The 21,935-nt window shown below is 55.3% G+C and overlaps 1 protein-coding gene across 2 annotated transcripts in view; it reads right to left on the bottom strand.

Moving 5' to 3' along the window:
- PIK3R5 (phosphoinositide-3-kinase regulatory subunit 5) overlaps window positions 1–21,398 on the bottom strand; it is a 39,564-nt gene extending 18,166 nt beyond the window's left edge. For both annotated transcript variants that reach the window (XM_058852655.1, XM_058852656.1), the window contains exon 1: window positions 21,285–21,398. The gene's annotated coding sequence lies outside the window, so the exon portion shown is untranslated. The remainder of the gene's footprint in view (window positions 1–21,284) is intronic.
- Between the last annotated feature and the right edge of the window lie 537 nt (window positions 21,399–21,935).

Below are 21,935 nucleotides of genomic sequence, written 5' to 3'. Positions count from 1 at the left end.
GGACATGAGGGCATTGGGAAATGGTGGGAAATGGTGGCTGCAGCCGTCACATCCAACCTCTCCTCCAGGGCCCAGGGTGCATCCTGAACCTTGGCTGCTACAGACTGTGCTGGGGAGAAAGGTTTTATCTCACCAACCCATATCCATCCATCTGGGATGCCATGAACAGCAACACCACTTCCCAGGGGCACTGCTCCCATGTTCCTGAACAGCTCCCATGCTCCTGACTGTCAGCAAGCACAGGTGACCAGGTGGACATTCCCTCCTCCCCTGCAGCCCAGAGGGACCCTGGGGCTGGTATCCCCCTCTCCAAGGCACAGAGATGGGTCCATCCCACATATTCTTTGCCTCTTGTTTAGAAGGAACACAAATGCTCAAAAATAATTGAGTAAGAAGAAATTAAAGCTGCCAATGATACAGAACCACCTGCAAGGCCACCCTGGACAGCACACATGCCATACACCCACATAATTCTCTAAGATATCCTAAAATGCTCCACTCTCTGCTCATTTGGCCAGCATTTTGTGCCAGTTCCCAGCAGAGGCTTTGCCCACCCAGCCCTGCCCCAGAGCCGCTGTGACCTCGGCAGAGGCTCCACGGCCCCGTGGCCTTGGCAGCTCCCTCAAAAGGGCTCAGGAAAGCTGTGCCTGGCTGCTGAAGCTCCCTGGGAGCACAGGGAGCCACCAGCCCTGCCCCTGCACTGGAGAGAAGCCAGCAGCTCTCCTAAGGTGAGAGCGAGCACACCATGAGCACTGCTGAGCTGCCTGGCCTGTGCTTCACCCCTTCAACCCAGGCTCCTCCTCTCGTCTGCCAAAGCCTGGAACTGGCTCTGCAGCAGAACTTTTATCTGTGCCTGGTGCAAGGAACACTGAGGAATGCTCTGGTACCACGTGGAGGAGCAGGGAAATTGCAGCCCAGCACCTCGGTCACGCTTGTGGCAGGAGAAGGGCAGTGAGAGCCCAGCGTGACTCACGGACACCTCTGCAACACCCAGCTCAAAAACCAGCTCAGTCCTCGAGGGGAGCACCACACAGCAACCCCACCATCCCTTCCCTCACGTCCTAGCACACAACAGGGAGGGAATTTAAAATAAAATACACCCTAGACTTTGCCATAACCTTCAAACCGCAGAACGCACTCTTTGGTGGTTTTCCCTGCTGTGCCACAGACCACATGTGAACCTGAACCTCCTCTCCCAGGGCACTGCTTATGGAAGCATTTTCCGTGGGAAAGGCCTCGCTTCGTCCACCACAAGGCAGCAGAAACTCTGCAACCTTTTCTGATGTCTCCTCCTTGCCACCCACGCTGAGCGCGATGACAGAGCAAGGGACAGCTCTGGAGAGCATAACCTGACTTTCAGGAGCCCTGTTGAACATCTTGAGAACACCAAGAAAAACAAGAGCTGAGGTCGAGGGTTTGGAAAATGCTTTGCTTTTTATGAGGGTGTTGAGCACCTCGATGTGACACCACCCCAGGGATGGCACAGCCCTCTCCACACAGCAGGGACAGCCTCTGGCTTTGAGAGCCCCAAGTCCTCAGAGAAACCCATCTGCCTCAAGGTTGTGCCCCATTTTCAACAGATGCCAAACAATTCCCCGTGCCAGGGCTGAGGGCAAGGTTGAATCCATCCCCTCTGAAGGTGTGAGGGTCTGGAAGGGCAATTTATAATAATTAATTTATAATTATTTTCTAAAAAAAAAAATACACTGATTGAAGTGAGTGAGAAAAGGCCCAGCACACCAAAGCTCAGCTTGGGAAGCATCCTAAGATTATTTGTGAAATTGTCCTTGCATGGGTGCCACATCCTTGGGGAACTTCCATCCAAGATTGCTTAGTTAAGAGGCTTCATTCATCTCTGTGGGCCACAAAGGTGAACAGACAAATATTTCTGTTAATTAACACCAAACCAGTAAACATTTCCCCCTTGGTGGGAAGTGGGAATTTGCTGACCACTGGTTTTAGATTTTCCCATGTCCTGCCTGAGGCAAAAAAAAAAAAAAAAAAAAAAAAATCAAATAAATAAAGAAAAAAAATGAAATAGTATGAAAAAGAATTAGCAACAAAAAAAAGGCTTTTCCTGCTGAGCTGTGAAGCCTGAGGTCATGGGAAGCCCTTGGGTAATCGCAGCTCCCTGGCAGGGACTTTTCATTCAGCTGGGACCCACTGGGGTTTCCCCACTTGCCTTCAGTGCCCTGGGACCTTCCCCTTCCAGGGCTTTTCTGCTGCTCAGGACTCATGTCCAGGAGCAGAAGGTCCCTCAGCAGCCAAGGTGACAGCAGCAGCAGCTCTGGCACAGCTGGGACAGGGCACAGAGCTGCCTTGCCAGCAAGGAAAATCCATTTTCTTGTATTGAGTCCCATCTTTGACACTCAAAGGACTTCTCTGAGCTCCTTCTGCAGAGGCAGAGCCCAGGACAGCCCTCAGGAGATGAGAACAGAGGGAAGAGCTCAAAGATCCAAAATTAAGGCGTGAAGAGGATCAGACCCCCCTTGCAGGATGCCTCTGACCCCCCGGCAGAGCAAATCCGTGGAGCCAACACCCCAGGCAGCAAATGCTCCAAAACCTGGAATGTCAGGTCCCAGGCAGGAACAGAACAAGCTGAGATCTCCCCTCCCATGGCAAATCCCAGCAGCATCTTCTCGGGACGCCGAGGGAGGAAAGCACCTGACAAAGACCTTTCCAGAGGGAATCCTGCAGCAGGGAAGTGGCCACTGCTGCCCTGGCACTGGGGACACCCCATAGGTACTCTTGCCCTTTCCTGCCCAGATTGTTCTGGGGCTGAGCATCCTGAGGAAACAGGAGAGGAAAAACAAAGCCCTGGGGCCTCGGGAGCAGCTCTGAATGCTCTGCCCATGTCTGGGGACAGTGGCAGCAGCTGGAGGGACACAGATTCCTTGCCTGGGCTGGTGCCAGGATGTGGTTCAGCACCTGGATTGATGCTGCTGGAGGGCTTTGGGTCCAGGGGGGACCAGAACAAGCCTGATGAGACTGAAGGAAACAGGAGCTTGGGTTGATGCTGCACCAAAAGGAAAATCACTTAATTTGGGTTTAAAGCAAAGGGACCCCACCCAGAGATCTTTTCAAGGTAAGATCCTGACACAAGCTCCCCAGAAAGATCATAAACTCCTCTGAGCTCCACCTCAGCTTTCTGCCTCCTCCAGTTCATCCTCCAAAGGGGCAGGACAGGAGCTTTGGGAGATGCATCCTCACTGCAGAGGGAGAGCTGGATTTGGAGCAGTGCCCTGGGCACGGAGCCATGCCAGGCAGGGCAGCAGCACGTGCCTGGTGCCTGCTCCTCCCGTGGAACTGCTCTTCTTAGATTACAGAGGAAAATCCTGGCTTCAGCTGTTTGTGTGCAGGATTTTACTGCCTCCCCTCCACCTCATGCAGGAGCCAAAGATAGAAACCCAGAGCGAGGGAGGGAGCAGCTAGAGGAAGCCTTTGTAGAACATGGGGCAGTGCGGGGAGAAAGCTGCGATTTTCAAGAAAAGCTTCAGCCTCGGTGTTCATCAGGCAGGCGAGAGCTCTGCACGGAGTGGAGATGAGGACGATAAGATGTTCGCTCAAACCACACAAAGGCAGGGTAGCAGGAGATCCAGGAGGCTGCTGGTTTGACAAACATCCTCTCAGGGTGCCTGCAGAGCAGGCTGTGCCCTCCAAACCCACAACTCCTTGTAGGGCTGGGTTCCCGTCCCACTGAGGGGGGCAGAGGCTGCTGTGACACTGAGGACACACCAAGCCATGGCAGGGACAGAACATTCACTCCTTGAGCTCCAACCCTTGCTGCAGGGAGCCCCCACTCCCTGAGCCAACAGGGAAGAGGCAGCAGAGGAGGAACACAGAGAATCGCTTCCAAAGAGCAGTTTAGGCAGTGATTTCATCTTAAAGCAGAAGATGAAACTCCTGCCACAAGAAGAAAATTGACTTCTGGAATAACAAGAGCACCTGTGCCTGCAGGATAACGGTGCTGAGGGGCAGGAATGACACAGGACATCCCACTGCTCACAGGAGGAAGCTAAATCCTGAGTTACTAGTGGGAAATGGTGTTTTAGGAAGAGAAGAGGTACCTGGCAGCTCCCTTGAGAGAAAAAAAGGGACCAAGCCCTACCCAGGCAGCCTTTCTGAACTGCAAAGCCTCATTTACACCAAAAAAAAGTTAGAATTGGACAATTCTCAAAGAGGCACAACTGCAGAGCTCCCTCAGAGCCAGAGATCGCCCCCTGCTCTCGCTGTCTCTGAGCACTGGGCTGAAGGAGGGGCTCCCACCATGGGGCAGGGACGGCACCGAACGTGCAAAGCACTTTTGGAGTCCCTGAGCATCAAACAGCATTTACAGAGTGTGACACAACAGGGGCACAGCAGCAGCCAGGATTTACACTCAGGGCTGGCTGCCTGCTCCCCCTGTGCCAGCTGGGCACCCACAGTGGGCACTGGGGGGCTGGGGGCATCCTTGGCAGCAGTGCTGGAAGGGGTGATGAGCCCAGCCCTAGGAACTGAAAAGTAACCTGTGATTCATCCAAGCTCCCACCAGTACAGTCACACAGCTCTGTGAGCCATGTCCTGCTGCTCAGCTCCTGTGGGGGACACCCACCACGGGCACCATGCCCTGCCTGTCCCTCTGCACCAAAGGCAACACCCCAGCAGCAGCCAGCTCAGGGCTGCAGGGCTGAGCAGGGCTGAGCCAGCTCAGATCTACACCCTCAGAGGCTGCTTTGCACAAAGAAGCCCAAACTAACGCACAATTCCCGTTGCCATAAGCAGATGAGGAGGCACCTTCTGTGGGAAGGCACAACGGTGCCTTCCATGGCCAGGGCACAGAGATTCCTGTCAGACAGGGGGGAAGTGAAGCCTGACCTAAGAACTGCATGTGTGTGGTCAGTTCTGCTGCTGCTCTGTCTGCTGGGCTGACCACGGCCACGCAGCACCAGGATGTGGCAGAAAGAAAGATCTGCAGTCAGAGGGGGAAGGTCTCCAGCTTAAGAAAGAGCTTCAAAACAATCTGCAACCAAAGGATGGATCATCACCTGAGAAAGGGAAAAACAACAGCTAGGAAAGGCAGAAGGAAGAGAAGCGCTCTGCCTGAGGTGAGCAGCCTCTGGTCACCAGTTGTGTCCAACCAGCAAACCCACACCGAAGGCATCAAACCCAGCTAAAGTCTGGAGGTGGGGAGAGCTGTGTGCCCTGGGTGCCAGGCAGGGGCGAAATCCCAGATCCAGACATGGCCTCACCCCAGACCAGGCAGGATTGACTTTTCTCGCTCAGGGTCTCTCAGGGAGGGGTGAAGCCAGCAAGCTCTGAGAGGCAGCAAGACCCAGGCAGGACAAGAAGGGGACAGGGGACAGCAGAGCCGCACGCATGTGACACTAGCAGCGCTCAGCACCACGGCGTAACCCCAAGCAACGCCACCCGAAAACCCCAAATCCCCTGCCCGCAGCAAGGGGAGGGGTGACCCTGCTGTGGGACCAGCCCAAGCCATCAGCAGCGGTTTTACCACCCCAGCCTCTCCCGGCACAGCCCCGCCTTGGGATCAGAGCAGGAAACCCACAGCAGGCTCAGAAAAGCCCAAGACAAGTCAGCCCCAATCAAAGCCCTCCAGCCAAACCTTTGGTGTCACTGCAAAGGGGACTTATTCAATGGGATCTCCTGAATTCCAGACCCAAGATTTCCTGCGTTAGCAGCCAGAGCTCAAGGCTGGGCATGGGAGGTGAAGGGTCTGTCAATGCCAAAAAAATAAACCCAAGAGGTGCAAATAAACAGCAGCAGCTCCAGAGAGTAACTGCCTTTGTTTGGGAGATTTGGAGACAAAGGCTCCACTGAAAGAAAGAAAAAAAATCCAAAATATCGGGAGCAGGGTCCCAGCACTGCCCACCTCAGCTGCCCTTTGCTCTGGGATGTGCCATCCTTGAGCTGATGAAATCCCAGAGATGTTGCTGGAGCATCAGGAGCAGGACTTACACCACTCCCAGGGTGAAACAAGCCTGTGGGGGCTCCCAGCATCATGAACCTGCTGCCAAGGAGGCACCTTTGCCACATCCTTCCTGCAGGTCAGCACAGGAGGAGGCCTCAGGAGCAGCCTTGGTGATAACGGAGATGCTTGACCTGAAATTTGGGATTGAGTCATCCCAAGGGTGTGCAACCATAGCAGCAAACTGAATCACAGGAGAAGCAGAACCAGGACTGCAAGAGACTCAGCAAAAAGAATAAAATAATCCCAGAAACTGTTCTGAGGTGAGGGAATTCCTCAGTGAATGGAGAAGATGTCAAAAAAATGAATCTGCCTGAAGGGTTCACAAGGAGAGATGTGGAGACTCTCAAGGAGTCAGAACAAAACCTTGCAACTCATCATTTCAAAACAGTTTGCCCTCATCTGACTGTGATTCAAAAAGCAAAAATCAAGCCAGAAAAAAATGAAACTTCTCACTTGTGATCAAAGGAGACATTTTGCTTCACACACCAGTTTAGACTCATGTGGCAAAGAGCAAGCCCCCAGCAGGCCAGCTCTCCCTGGGACCAGCTGTTGCTGGGAGAAGTGGTGCCCAGGTGGGAACCTGCCCCCAAGGACGTTCCTGTGCTGGTTTGCTCTCCTGCAGCATCCCTGAGACATCTGAAATCTGGAGCTCTAATTGTACTCCTGTGTCTCCAGAACTCCCAGTCACTGCCACTCATTTCCACTCCCTGTAGAAACACTCGTGGCTTCCTGGGATCAGGGACAAAGCTTTAACCCTGTGTAAGGGCAGGTGAAACACCTGGATCAGAGTGGGAAACTTCCCTGCAGCTGCCCCTGCACAGGAGCAGAATTCCTGCCCTGGGCAGTGCCCAGCCCTGAGCAGAGCCCAGGCAGGGGCTGGAGTCTCTTCCCTAGGGATATTCCAGAGGTGCTCTGGGATGGCCCTGCTGGAGATGAGCCACTGGGATCCCAAGGGCACCTTAAACCCTGAGCATTTCCCCCTCAGAGCCACTATAAAATCCAGTCACCAGAATTATCCTGTGCTTGTCTCAGCTTTCCCACCTTTTCTATTTTAACCTGCAGCACTCACAGCTCAGCTCACACCTGGATTCAGCTGGGCACTCAGGACCAGTTCTGGGAGGTTTTTCAACATTGACTTTTTTAAAAATAGAAACAGCACAGGTTGGGCAAAGCGAGGTCACTGTCCCAGCACAGAGGGAGGCTCAAGGCACATCCACACTTCCCACCTCAGCACTGCCGGGCTGGCAGCAACTCATTCCCCATCTCACTTACCTCTGGGGAGACCTCACGTTATTTCTGTGCTTTTTAACTTCAGAATGTGAACCCAGAATAGCTGAGGTTGTTCTGCCGGAGTCCAGGCTGGTGGCTCCCAGCTGCAGCTCCCGGCTCGCCCCCGGCAGGGATCAAAGACTCCACAAGCTGATTGGGGTCACCTCCCGGCAAGTCCAGCTCCCTCTGGGAATACCCTGCACTCTCCCAATTAACAGGGGAGGTGTAAAGACTCGGCTAATTAGCCGGCCTGGCCCCCGTGCTATCAGGGCAGCAGGTTAGCGGCGATGCGCGATGGATGAACGCTCCGGAACCGCGGCTCCCGCGTGGGAGCAGCGCACAGCGCTCTCGGTCACAGCTCTGAGACACCTCGCAGATATTTCTGCTCTCCTCCCCCAGCTCCAGAACTCCTTCCAGGAACTGCAGCAGCTCTCTCACGCACACCCTGCTGGGCAGCGCTTGAGCAGCTTTGTTTGTGCATAAACATGGAGAAGGGGAATCAGTGACTTGCCCGTGGTGTTCCGGGGAGGAGGAGCTCTTCCAGCTTGGGGGGGTTATCCTAAAGCTCCGTGTTTCAAAGAGTTTGTTGGGCTTTTTCCCTCCCCCAGGTGGATCTGTAACTCGGCAGCACTGGGAGCATCCTCCAGCATGTCCCAGTGCCCAAGAAGGGGTGACAAGGCCCCAGCACTGGCCACCCTCCCAGACTGCTCAGCCCCTACACCGAGACAACACAAGCTGGTGCTGCCCAGTGCTCCCAAGAGGGAACCACAAGTCCACAATCAAAGCCCAGCATTCAGTGAGACCTCTCTGTGTCTCAGTTTCCCCTCCAACAGGGGCAGCAGAGTCTCCTGCTCAGCACAGTCCCTCAGCTGCAAAACAGTGGCAGGTAAAGATGAACCAGAATTTTCCTTCATCCTCTCACTTTTATCTCCTATTGTAACCTTCCCAATCTCATTTATAAACCTGGCAAAAGGCAAAGCTGGTAGAGCAGGTCATGCCAAGAAAGCATTTTTATAATGCATAAAAACATCCTCATACTTCACCGAGGTTATTTCTTACCCACAAGAACCACTTGCCTTAACCAAGATATCCTGCACCCAGCACGGTACCATCCTCAAACTCGAGCAGCAAAACGATGACACACAGCCAGAGCTGCCCATGCAGCAGCAAATTGCAGAAATAAAGCTGCACACGAGAAAACCAAGTGTTCCCAGCAGCACTGCAAGCAGGGGAGCTGCGGATTTGACCACTGGGACCAGAACTGCCTTGGAACTGGGTTGTTTTTATTTTTTTAAACCCCAAATTTCTAAGAAACAAAATACAGAACTGCCTTGCCCAGACTCTTGCTGCTGCAGCAAGCACTCAGCTCAGTAAATCTAATTAATGAGCCAGGAAAAGTGTCACTCGTTTGCTAACTACTGCACCCAGGGCTGCCAAACAGACAGATAAAGGATTTAGCTGGAGCCTATTCCAGCCAAAGGAGCTGGGAACCTGGCAGGGAGAGCAGGAGATTAGAGGGGGCTGAAAAGAAAAGGAGAGGAGGGGGAAAGGAAAAAAAAAAAATCCCGCTAGATTAGCACTTTGCAAATGCAAGCATGTAAATCAGCTTAGGTTTGATATAATGCCACCCTTGTGAGCATCTGGGCACAGCAGCGCACAGGGCCCGGCTGAGCTCGGCTTTATTTGGGCTCAGGAGCCCCACGCCAGCAGCTCCCTCACAAAAACAGCAGTTTTGTTTTTACCAGCTCTGGAAGTTCGCACAGGAAGCCAATTAGGGGAGACCTGGGAACAGAGGAAGATTCATAATTGCAATTAAGGCTTCAAAGTGCTGATCTCAAGTGCGGCCACTACAGATCAAGCTGGGGGAGGGAAAAAACCAACAAACTCTTTGAAACATTGGGATACCCCCCAAGCTGGAAGAGCTCCTCAGCCCCAGAATGAGGCAGCACCTGGCAGAGAAGGACTTAGCTCTGAGGGGCCCACACAGAACCAGGAGATTTGGGGTTAATCTGCATCAAAGGGATCCAACGTCTGTCCCTTACTGCTGCTGACCACACTCCTTCATCCCATCCCATCCAAAGATGTCCTCATGGCTCTGGCCCCAGCCATGGATCTGCTGCTCAACCGTGCTACTGGCAGGAGAAAGGGTTGAGAAAAGCTGAGAAAAGGAAACTCACCCAAGGTGTCGGGACCACTCCCTGGAGATGTGGGGAGAGCACAGAGCAGCTGTAGCAGCTCTTGTGCCACTCAGGACAGCTCCACTCTGCCCGTGCCTGCTGCCAGCCCTCACAGACACTTCCCTGTGCTGGCACCTCCTCTCCTCACAGGCTCCCAGCTTTCCCTGCAGCCCCTCCCAGCATCTCAGAACAGCTGGAGATCACAGCAGGCTGCCCTGGGACCCCGGAGCCCACAAGGACAAGGTGACCTCCCCCAGTCACCTCCATCCACAGCACGTCTCAAACCACTGCTGCTCTCCCCCATGGGTCCAACTCCTCCTCTCTCTCCTCAGCTGCCCTGGGGAGTTGTTCAGGGAGGTTCAGAATCTGTGGTGTGACCTTGGAAAGTCCTTTGTGTCTCTGAAAACACACTGGCTCTGGGTTTTTTTGCATAAACTACTCACCCTGGGATGTTTTGCCCTAGTGCTGAGAACACAGAGCTTGGTAATCAAATGAGATCAAAGAAAATCCCAGCCAAAAGCCCGGCAGCCTCAGTGAGAAGAGCCAAGAGCATCCCCATGAGCACGGCCTGGCCGAGGGCTCTCCCTCCCGAGCAGCACAAGAGAATCACCACAAAGTGGGAATTCTGTGGAAATCAGCAGCACTCCATGAGACCCAAACCAGCCCATGGGTGAGCAAGGACATGGGGTGGTGGTTCCCAAGCGTGGAAAAGCGGGAGCATCCCTCCATCCTCTGGCTCTCCTGACATTCCAAGACTTCCCAGCTGAGGAGGAAGCCCCAGGCCGGGATCTGAATCCATCCCCACGCAGATCCCCCTCCCCAGGGACACAGTTTCCAAGAGCAACCCACACTTCCGCAATTTCAGAGATCCTCTTCCCCCACCTTCCGTGTGCTGTGCCAAAAGGAGAAGTGCCCTGAGCCAGGGGGAAGTTGTGGCACCCTTTCCTATTCTGGAGGAGGATTTCAGGCTCCTGCCACATCCGAGGGCAGCTCTGGCCACTCTGAGCAATGGGGCTGGCACTGCAGAGGGCCCTGCCTTGGGGCAAGCAGTTCCAGGAACCTCAACAGTCGTGAGCAAGAAAATACAGAAATAAAGCCCACACACAAATGGTGTGGGCAGAAATAACCAGGCTGTCCCTGGCACTCGCCAGGCTGTCAGATACCCCAGCAGGGCACGTGGCCAGGGAGGGCCAGGCACCAAGGCACAGGAAAGCAGCTCCAGGGACCAGCAAGAACTCTGAGCTCCCCTAAACCATGGCACACGTGGGTAAGCTGGGCTCAGGCAATCCTGGGTGCTGGTCAGGAGCAGAGCCAGAGCCAAGAGATCCACTCCTCCTGTGTGCTCATGGAGCTGGATCTTCCCGCCTGGATGCTGAAAGAACAGCGCCATCCTGACCAGCTGCTGCCAGGAACTGAAGGAAAGGCTCTTCCCACCACCCATCACCAGAGTTTGCTCCATTTGCTCAGCATGAGGGCTCTTGGATGGCAGACTCATGGATCACTCCTTTCCTTGCAGCCATCAAAGCCTGGATTTCTGCTCCCACAATGGAAATTCATCCCCATTTAGCGAAAGATCTCCTGCCTCTCTTCCCCAAGGGGTTTAAGCCCCATTACCAGAAGCTCTCTCCAGCACATCTAGAAGTGGCTCAGCCCTTAACACATTCACTATTCACAAGTTTTTTCTGTAGCTCATTGCCAGAGAGGCACCTCGAGGTATTTTCAGAGGGAATTTCCATGAGCACTGGAATTACTGTGCATTAATTAGCAGGGAGAGCATCCCAACAGACACCAGGTCAGACCACAACACCCAGAATTCACACCTCGTTGGGAATTACTGAGGGAACAGATCTGCCACCTCCAAGGGCTTCCATCCTCCCTGAAAAAGGAGAAAAAATTGACTTTCTCAGCTGGACCAAGTCCTCAGAGACAGCAGAGCTCACTGAGGGCTCTACAGGCAGGTGGAGAAGGAAACTCAAGGCCCTTGTCCAGCCCTGATAGTCTGGGGCAGAGCCAGGGGGAAGAAATAAGGGATGGTGAATATTTGCTCTTCTGGGATAAACCACAAAGAAAACTTGGCTGCATTTGGTATCAGTGGCCATTTATTCTCCTCACAAACAGTGCAGCCTCAGCCTTACAGATGGGGTAACCTGAATCTGAGGGAGGGAGTTGCCTGTGTGAAAGGCGTGGTAAGATCAGAGAGAGCTTTAAGATCGTAGGTCACACTGACAGGCAGATTCACCTTCCTGAGCCATGGTCTCTCCTGAGGTAGCTCATACCCTGGCCAGCCTCTCCTGTCCCACTGGGTACAAATTACTGGCAAGGAAGTGTCAGGCAGGTCAGGTTGGGACGTGGCTTCCCACAGCTCCCAGTGCAGCAGAGCACGAGGAGCTGCAGCCCAGAGCAATGGCCCAAGAAGCAGCTCAGGTTCCATCACTGCTGAGCACCACAGCCCCACCACAGGAGGGGATTCAGCAGGAAAACCCAGTTCCCCTCCAAAAATTCCCCGAAGCGCGGCTGCTCAGAGAGGGAGAAACCACTGCAGGGGTCAAGTCAAGGCTCACCACCAGCTACAGAAGGAAACTGCCACTGCTGGCCTACAAAATACTGATCTTGACAAGGATTCAGTTGAATTCAGCTGTCCAGGGCTGGCTGTGGGTGGTCAGGGGCACTGTGCTCCCTAAGGAGTTTATGGATAGCGTGCTTTGGGTTGGAAGGGACCCTTTCATCTTTGTGAACTTCTGCCCAGCCAACAGCACACGAGGCACAGCAGCCAGCCCTCCTGGTGTCTCGTTCCTTGCAACATCAGCAAGGCCAGAAACCTCAGGGTTATCATCCTGAGCCCCAAGGAATGATGGAGTTGGAGCAAGGGGGAAAACCAATAACTCATGCAGTGGCCTTGGAGCACCCCATCAGCTCCTCGCTCTGCTGGGGAGCTCCATGCTGGCTCCGGGTCTGTCCAGGGACAGGAGTCATTGCCTCCAACTTTACCTATGCAAAACTGAGGTGATCAAACAAATTAACATCTCCAGACACAGAGCACCTGCTGTGGAGGGCAGCTCACCCCAGTCAGCTGGAATTCCTCTTCAGGGCAGCCTAAGTGGAATCTTTAGGCCTTTTAGGCCATCCCCAAGCAAGACAACTCCCATCCTTATTCTCCCGAGCTGCTTCCCACCTGCACAACAGGAATAATCCCACTTCCTTTCTTTGCCAGCAGTTGCACAACCAAATGTTTCAAAGCCCATAAGAAGCTCAGATAATGCAATTATGGGAACATGGAAATTGCAGCCAGGCTTAGTTTGGGTTTTACTTCTTTCACTCCCAAATCCAGTTCATATTAAACAAAAGTGGAGCCCAGCGTTTGTACAGGTGATTTTGTCTGCTGAGGACCCTCAGGATTCCTCGCTAGAATTCCACCTCCAGGAAGCCAGGTGCAAAATCTGAGTGCCAGAGGTTGGAATGAGCAGCATTCCAACAATCACCACTCTAAAACCTCTGCTCCAAGTGATTTCCACCTTTGAAGGTGGAGTGTGCACTTTAAACCTTCCTGAGGTTGAGTTCTGGCAGGTATTTCACTGATGAGTGAAATAGAGTGCTGATAATGCAGAAAATACAAATTAGAGAAAATAAAGGCATCATTATTTAGTCATTTGGAGCACCTGAGGGGTGGCAACAAACAGCCAGGGACATCAACAGCCTGGAATGTGTGGGACAGGGCAGCACAGCTCTCATTTCCACAGCCAGGTTGCATTGGCTCTTCAGACAAGAGCAAAATTCCCATCAGCTCTGGCAGGACCAGGCACAAAACCACACCTGAGCTTATGCAAAAACTCCCTGTGCCTCTAACCAAGCACCTCCCAGCCCTCCTGGAGGGAGATTCACCTCCCACCCACCCTGCCAAGGCTCCTTCAGGAGCAGCTCCAGGGAGCTCAGCAGTTGTGTTCAAGTGGGATTTGGAGGCAGAGGAACAGGCAAGGCTCCAGCACCCGAGTGCCCACGGAGGATCTTGGCTGAGCGCTGCTGTCACTGCCTCTCCTCTCTTGAGTCAACTCCTTTTTCAGTCACTTTTTTACAAAGAAAAGTTAGGTAGAGCTTCCCCTAAAACAGAAAAAACCCACCCACAACAACTTTTGAGTGATTTTAGGGTGAAACCATCACCTTCCTCTCTTCATCCTGGTGATGAACTTCTCATCACAAGATTTCTGATCAGACACCTGCTCCAGGGCCTTGGGCACTTCCAGGGATCCAGGCACCCTGTGCCAAGGCCTGCCCACCCTCACTGGGCTCTGTGAGTTTGGCAAAACTCAGCCAGGGTGAGAGCAGTCTCTATTTTCCTCCTCAAAAACCCCAAGCCAACAGAAATGACACAGATCTGATGTGAGTAAGAGCAACCCAGTTTTATAGCTTGGTTTTCAGAGAGGAAATGCTCTTGTTCCTGGCAGCAATTCTGAAAACCCCTGGCCACATGATGCAAGAGTTAATTTTGGACTCTACCAGTCATTGTCACCACAGTGAAGGCTGAAGTTCTGCCCAGCATCACAGGCAATTCCTGGCTCCAAGTGAAATCCCACGAGGATTTCAGCTGGGGACAGCTGTGGTGTGGTCACAGCCTTGTCACAGCAGGGTGTCACCAGCAGGGTGTGGGGGAAGCCCCAGGGCTCCTCTCTGGGGAAGGTGGAAGTTCAGCACAGGAGTTCCTGTGTGTCACCAGAGAGAAGGGGTGGGGGAAAACAAAAAATTCAGCAAGCACATAATTTAGAGGGGAAAAAATGGTGTTTCCCAAAGTACAGCAGCAGCCCAAGCTGTTCCTGCTGAGAAGGAACTGAAGGACACAGCAGTGCCCAGTGATTCCTCCCAACACTCTCCAGGGACAGGGCACAAAGGGATGTCCCCGCTGGGAGGAGGGGTCTGTGGTCACTCACCCAGGGTAAAAGTCCATTTTGAGCTGTTTCCATGCTCAGCAGGAGAGCCTCCCAAAAGCCTGTGGGACACCTGGGCCTGGGATCCATGCCCACACAGACTCAGTGCTGAGCTCCTCCCATCAACTCCTGGCAGCTGAAGATGCTCCAAGGAAGGGTTTGGGGCAGGAGGGCACCCGACACCTCCTACTGTGGGCACAGCCCCTGTGCCACGTTTGCTACAGCAGCTCCCTGTCCGAGGAGACCCTGGGGAAAATCCCTTCTCCCATGCAGGTCACGTGTGGGTGGCACTGTCACGTTTGGGACAGCATCGAGCAAAGGGAAACCCCAATACTGCGACAGCAGGAAAGCTTCTCATCACCCACTCTGCATTCCACTGAGCCAGTGCCTTCCTGCACCTCTCCAAACCCTCCCCAAGATCTCCTGCACCCCGCAAATGTCCTGTGGCTCCTTCCTCTGCTAGCCTGGCTTATAGGGAGGGGTGCTGGGTTGGGACTGTTGGGTTTTTTCTGTTGAAAAACATCTCCCAGCCTGAAGAGGGGCAGGGACCATCGCAGCAAGGTGGCACAAGGGTCCCTCCCAGAGGGGACCCCAATCCCTGCCCCACTGCCTTCCCCTTGCAGCTCCCTCATGATGCAGGAGGGGAGAGTTGATCCTAATTCCTTCTGGCTGTTTGGAAAAACAAGTTTACACGTGAGATTTCAATTGGCTCTGTCTCTGCTTAACTCCTCCAGCTGTGAAACAAAGTAAGTGAGAGACAAAGCCCTACAAACAAGCAGCGTGACCATTTCTGAGGGCTTTTTGTGAGCTCTAATGCCAAACCCACTAAACAGATTAACTTCCAGCATAAACAAGCAAGTAAATCTTTCCCCCAAGGCCCTGTGTATCCAAAGGAAGCTTTAGAAGTTGCTTCCTGCCATTGTGGAGGCTCTGCTGGGAACCCAGGAGCCTTTTCAGTCCCTGGCTTGGTTGCCCAAACCCTTCAGCCTGCTCCCAGCACCTCTGGCTGTAGCACCACAAAGGACAGAGGATGGCAGGGACGTTTTCAGCAGTCCCCATCACCCTCAGGACAAGGCTGGGATTCCCAAACCTGACAGGAGGGTGCGAGCCCCACTTGGAGTGGCACAGCCACAGCGTCCCCATCACAGTGTGGGGAAGAAGGGAGGTCTCCAAGGGACAGCCCAAGGAGAGGGCATGGCCAAGCCCAGCAGGCTTCATCCCCTGAGCACCCTCAAACAGCCACGGCAGCATCCACACTTCCTTGTGAGGGAGAACAACGAGCCCAGAGCCTGAAACCTTTCCAAAGGCCGTGTTCCCCTCTGGGAAGCAGCAGGCTCAGTGCTGGAGGCCATTCCCGTGTCCCAGGCGTGCCGGGCCTGCGGAGGTGAAGCGGGACAGGCAGCACAAAGGGAAGGTGCTGGCACTGGGGAGGCTGGGGCAGTCCCACCATAGTAAGGAGGTCCAAGCCCCTGGGCTGTCCTTGCCTGAGGGCAGGGCCCTGAGCTGGACCATCCCTTGGGCTGGCCTTGTACAGCCAGAGCTACATCCCTGGCAGCCCAAAAATCCATGGAGAGCACAAGGCAAGAGGTGCCCCCTTCTCCACATGAAGAACCCGTCCATGACTCTCCATCCCCTCTCCCCAGCTCAGGGACTGGATCTGAAGGTGACACCACAGCCAAAAGTGATACCAAGAGCAAACCCCTCATGGTGGGGCTCTGGTTGGAGCCCACCTGGGACAGGTGGGAGGGTGTTTGACCCTCACCTGGGGCAGGCAGGAGGGTGTTTAACCCTCAGTATCCTCCATCACTTCTAAACTCAGCACCGGGGTGTGGCAGCTCAGGACCATGGAGTTTCCAGGCTCTGGGGCAGAAAAGTGGGTTTGCAACCATTGCTCCACACCCTGCAGTTCCCTGAGGGAACAGCATCGAGACCAGATCAGCCTGGGGACAATCCCCAGTTAATGATCACCCCTAGGGAAACATTAACCTTGTCAGCTTTGATTGCAACCCAGCTAATTTATGCCTTGGGCAGGATTGCCACAGCTGAACGAGGAGCAGCAGAGGTCTCTCCCAGGCTGGAATTCCCTCATTCCCACTGCAAAGCCTCCACACCTGAGAGATGCTGTGACTCCCCCCAGGCAGCTGCACACTCGTGTGTACCCATGTATGAACTTTATCAACACAAAGACACCGAGAATGAAGAAACATTAGCGGAGTTTCACATGTACAGACTGCCAGGAACAATGAGAAAAGGGAAATGCCACCTGAAAGGATGGGAGCTTGTTTGCCGAGAAGCCTCTGGGCTGAAGGGTTTAAATAGACACAGAGCGAGGGGGAAGCAGCTGAAAGGGGAAGCGTTTCATCCTAATTTGAGACAACAAAGAATGGGCCTTTGTGGAAGGGATGAAAAACACTTCTGCAGGCTCAGGACAGCCTTTCCCAAAGCGTGCACACAGCAGCCGTGCCCCATCCACACAGCCCTGCACTGGACCCGGTGAACACGGGAGTGAAAACACCCCGGAGTTCAGAACACACAAACTCTCCATCACAGGATCCAGTCATGGCAAATTCCTCCCCCGGCAGCTGCTTAGGGCAGTCACAAGATGAGGGTGAAGCTGAGCCCTTCCTGCTCAGACACAGCAGCCGCGGGCGGCGTGACACGGGCCCTGTGCCCTGCAGCCCCAGCACATGGGCTGCTCATGCCAGCTCCGCTCACTTCTGCTTCAACCCACCCCAAAACCAGCACCGGCAGCGTCTGGGGAGTGCCCAAGCTGCTCTCAGCCCAGGCACTGTGGGGATTTCGGGCAATGAAAAACAGCATTTGAGGGGAAGCCAAGGACCAGCCCCATCTCTCTTACAAATACAAACAGAGCCCCTGCAGCACCCAGTCATTGATAATTATCACTGGTAATTGCCATTGATAATTGTCACTGTTAATTAATTGTCACTGATAATTGCCATTGGTAATTAATTGTCACAGCGCCACGGCACCGCCCCATGCAGCCAGGGAGCGCTTTGCTATTCCCGGTTTAACTCAGCCAGAGGCTCACGCTCACATCTGCGGGCCAGAAGCGTCTCCCAGGCGGGCACAGGTGCGGCGGCAGCCCCGGAGCCGTGCCCGGGCACCCCGGCCTTCCATCCCCGTTCCGGGAAGCGCAGCCCAGCTGCGAGCGCTGAGCCACAGCTGCCCCGGCAGCTCCGGCCTCCAGGCTCGGCTTTACCAAGCCAGGGACTGAATCTGGGTGAGCTCTCAGCCGCTGTAGGTTCGACCAGCTGAGGAGAAACCAGCCCAGCCTCGGGCTCTAAACGCCGGCACCACGCTCCAGGAGCATCGCTCTGCTCCAGCCGCACATCTGCCATCCCGGCCAGGAATTCCCGCTGCGCCAGGGAGCCCAGCAGCCGCAAGCTGAAGCTGCTTTATTTTCTTGGTTTTTTGGGTTTTTTTCCAGTGGCAGAGCTTGAAATCAGAGATGAACAAGTCTGAAGGAGCTCCTGCCTGGCCTCTCATGTATTCCAGATGCACATGCTCCAATCGCCGCTTGCCAAACAGGATACGAGGCGCAAGGAAATAAAGCATTTTATCTTCAAGCTTTTCCAAGAGGGTATTACAAACAATGGGGAGGAAATACAAAATTAACACTAGAGAAGAGCAATTGGCAGTGCCCTTGCGAGGCTGTTCTTCATTACAAGGCTGCCTATTCAGCGGCTTTCATTAGGAAAATCACATCGCAGAGCCATTCCCAACAGTGTCCCTATTTCCTAATTAGGCTTCGCCAAAGAGCTGCATCTCTCAGTTCCCGGCGGCACACAATCACAACAATTACCATTTCATTGCACCCGGCCGCCGAAAACACCGCAATTAAAGCATCTGAGGAGTCACACGGGCGCGTCAGCAGGGAGACAAGTTCTCACGTCGTGCTAATTGGCGGCCAAAGACGGATCAGAAGGACGGGAACGGCGGGGTTTGCTCACCGTGCTGGGAAAGGCGCTCGGGAGCTGCGGCCGCTCCCCGGGCTCCCACCCAGGAGGCCGCGGACGGGGCTCGGTGCCAGCGGGGAGAGCTGGTGACAGGTCCTGTCCGCCCCTCCGGATCCTCGGGAATATCCTTGGATCACACCCCCGTCACCAAACAGCCCTGGGTGGGTCACCTGGAGCCCTCGGTGATGGCTTTGGATGGGTGGGACCCTGTCCTCACATCGGACCTGAGAGACGGGACAAGGATGGGGAGTCCTGAGCCTCTGAGGGAAGGGAAAGCAAAGGAGACAGGAGGGAAGGAGCTGCAGCTGCAGAGCCTGGATTGCATCCACAGCTCCCGTTTTCCTCCAAGCAGTGACATTTCCAGCCCGAACCAGCAAAGCACAGAGCTGCAATGACGGCAGCCCTGCAATGCCCAGGGAGTTGGGGAGCAGAGCTTCCACAAAAACCTCATCTTCCCTCCCCATCCTCTCACCTGGAAGTTCAAACCACTGCTGGTAGCAGAGTTTAGACACAAAAGAAGCCTCTCACTGCTAAAAACCACCTGGAGCACTCACCTGATCACTTTCCCCTGACACCTTCAGGCACAATTTTCCACTTGCTGAGGAGTAATGCAAAATTGGGCGGCCCTGCCACGCTCAGCAGGTACCCAAAAACGAGAAGTTGAAACTACTCCAGGGTGAGCTGCAGCATGGCAAGGTCCCCATGACACGCTGGGATGTCCCTGGTCCCTAGCAGAGGCAGAACACTGATTTTAGCATCCCTCAGCCCTGGGACTGCTGCAGCACGGGCAGCCCTACCAGAGCAGCTCATCTTGCTGGAGTAGCCACTGCTCCTCTCTGCCAGCACTTCCCATTACTCTCAGTTCTTCTTTCTCAGTGCAAAACCCACATCTTCATTTTCACCTTCAGCAAAAAGGCACACGGGGTCAGTTTTGGTTTCTGTCCCAGCTGGATGCCCTGATCTCCATGGGGAGGAGGGAAAAACCAGTGGCACCACCCTGCAGCCCAGAGACCCGGGGCTGCCCCTCAGCCAACCAACACCAGCACTCCACCTTCTCCTTCTGAAGAAGCACCTCCAACACGTCTCACGCCCTTTCCTCTGCCCTGAGCAGGCTGCAGAACCGTCGGGAGCAGGGCAGGAGTGGCCACACAGAGCCAGGGAAGGCAGAGCACTGAGCTCTAGCCGCTTCAGTTCAGCGGCACCGCATGGTGAGGCTGCAGCTGGCCTTGGCCCACGCTCACATCCCAGCTCCTGCTGGCTCTGCCCAGCTGCTTCCTTCAGAAAGCTGTGGAGCACCCCCAGCATCACCTGAGCCCTCCAGCCTCTCACAGTTACCGTGGCTGAGGGACAGAACCACTGCAATCACCACAGCCGGGCTCTGGCTCTTTATCTTCTCACCTTTCTATATTTGAGCTCTAATCTGAGCAACACCCAGAGCTCCAAACCGCTTTGCAACCAGGTTTCGGAAATGCTTCTCAACTCCATCCGAGTTTGTGCTTTGAACAGAGAAAAAAACCCAAACACCAAATCAACAGACCTTTCTGACAGCCAGGAAAATGAAAGCCTTGACATCCTGCATAATCCCTGGAGCGGACCGAGATTTAGAAAATTGACCTAAATGGGAAAACAAAATAAATTGCAGCTGTTCAGCATCAGGGCAAGCAGCAGGAGCAGCACCAGCCTGCAGCTGCCTGAGCAGTTTCACTGCACTGGGAGCAGCACAGCCCCGAAACCAGCCCTTGTCGAAGCTAGCGGGTGCTGGGTGACAGCAGCCACATTGTCACAAACATGAAAACAAAGGGATGAAAGCTCTTTTCTCCCGCTTTCGTTAGTGATTTGAATCAGCAGAGCCTTTTCCTCCCTCAGGGCTCACACCTCCAAAGCAGCTCAGCATCCCCTGGGTGAGGCCGGCGCAGGAGGGAGCGGGGCCCGAGGCCGGACTGGGCTCACTGGGTGACACCGGTGACACCGGGAGGCCACAGAAGCACCTGATGGAAGATGCTCCTCGGCTGGCACAACAACCAGCACGGGCTGCTGCAAGAGGCAGCACGGGGCTGCCGCGTGTCCAGCCCCCGGTGCTGGAGGGGTGACGCTGCTGAGCTTGTCACATCCCAAACCACATCCTGTTGCCAAAGCAGAGCCTTCCCTGGGGCTGCACCTCAGCCCCTCGGACACCCAGCCGAGGGAGCAGCAGGCGGCTGGTGACCTTTAGGTCCCTTCAGGGAAGGGCTCCTGTTGCAGTGACCGGGGTGAGGCACTGCCCGACCTCCGGGCGGGGGCCAGAGCGCCCCGGGATTTCCCGGGGACCCCCCCACGGCACGGTGGTCCCTTGGGGCGGGCAGGGCCCCACACCTGGCCCTGAGCAGAAGCTCCGTGGGGCCACGCGGAGAAAAACAAACACGGAGTCCCGAAATGAGTCACAGCAGCCGAGCCGTTCTCACCCGCGGGGTGACACCGGCTCCTCCTGGCCAGGCACGGCCGGCCACGGGCTGCAAGGGCACCCCGAGGGAGACGCGGTACGGGGGCCCCTTCCAAGGGGAGAAACCCCCGCCCCGGGTAGTGACACCCCGCTTAAGAGGAAGCCCGCAGTTACGCGGGACCGCCACACGACACCGCTCTCTGTTCCCCTCCTGTTACCCCATTTACAGCGAGCCCCCCGCAAACCACACCGCCCCTCCGGGCACGGCGGTGCCCAGCGCACCAACGCGCCATCCCACGGCTTTCACGGACACCCCGGGAGGGAGCTCTTCCTGCTCGGGCACAGGGTGTACGGAGCCCCCGCCTGGGTCACCCCGGGCTCGGTGTGTGCACGACCTCCCCATCCCGGTCACAGGGACACCCCGGGCTCGGTGTTTCCCCCCGTCCTGGTCACAGGGACACCCCGGGCTCGGTGTTTCCCCCCGTCCCGGTCACAGGGACACCCCGGGCTCGGTGTTACCCCCCGTTCCGGTCGCACGGTCCCCCCCGGCTGTCCCACCTGCAGGGCGGCTGCCGCCGGGGCTCCGTGCCCATCCTCGGCCGGCCCCGCCGGGCTCTTGCCGGGCTCCGCTCCGCGCCGGGCGGCACCAGGGCAGGCGGCGCTGGCGGCGGGTCCGCCCCGCACATGTGCGCGGCCCGCCCCGCCCCGGCCATGCCCCGGCACCTGCCCCCCGCCCCCCTCTTCCTCCGCCCACCCAGCCCTCCGTCCTTCCCTCCCCTCACGCAGGCGTCCCTCTGTTCCTGCCTCGCTGCCTGCACCGCGCCGTTCAGGCAGCCAAGCATCCCCTCCACCCATGGATCCATCTATCGTGGCACCACCATCGCTTCCCTTCCACCCTTCACTCTTCCATCCATCCATCATCCATCCATCCATCCATCCATCCATCCATCCATCCATCCATCCATCATCCATCCGTCATCCATCCATCCATCCATCCATCCATCATCCATCCATCCATCCATCCATCCATCCATCCATCCATCCATCCATCATCCATCCATCCATCCATCCATCCATCCATCATCCATCCATCATCCATCCATCATCCATCATCCATCCATCATCCATCCATCCATCCATCCATCCATCATCCATCCATCCATCATCCATCCATCCATCCATCCATCCATCCATCCATCCATCATCCAT

This window comes from Poecile atricapillus, chromosome 17, assembly GCF_030490865.1.
Source record: "Poecile atricapillus isolate bPoeAtr1 chromosome 17, bPoeAtr1.hap1, whole genome shotgun sequence".
Classification (NCBI taxonomy): Eukaryota; Metazoa; Chordata; class Aves; order Passeriformes; family Paridae; genus Poecile; species Poecile atricapillus.
Note: the sequence above shows the minus strand (reverse complement) of the source record. Positions and strands in the feature narration are given on the sequence as shown.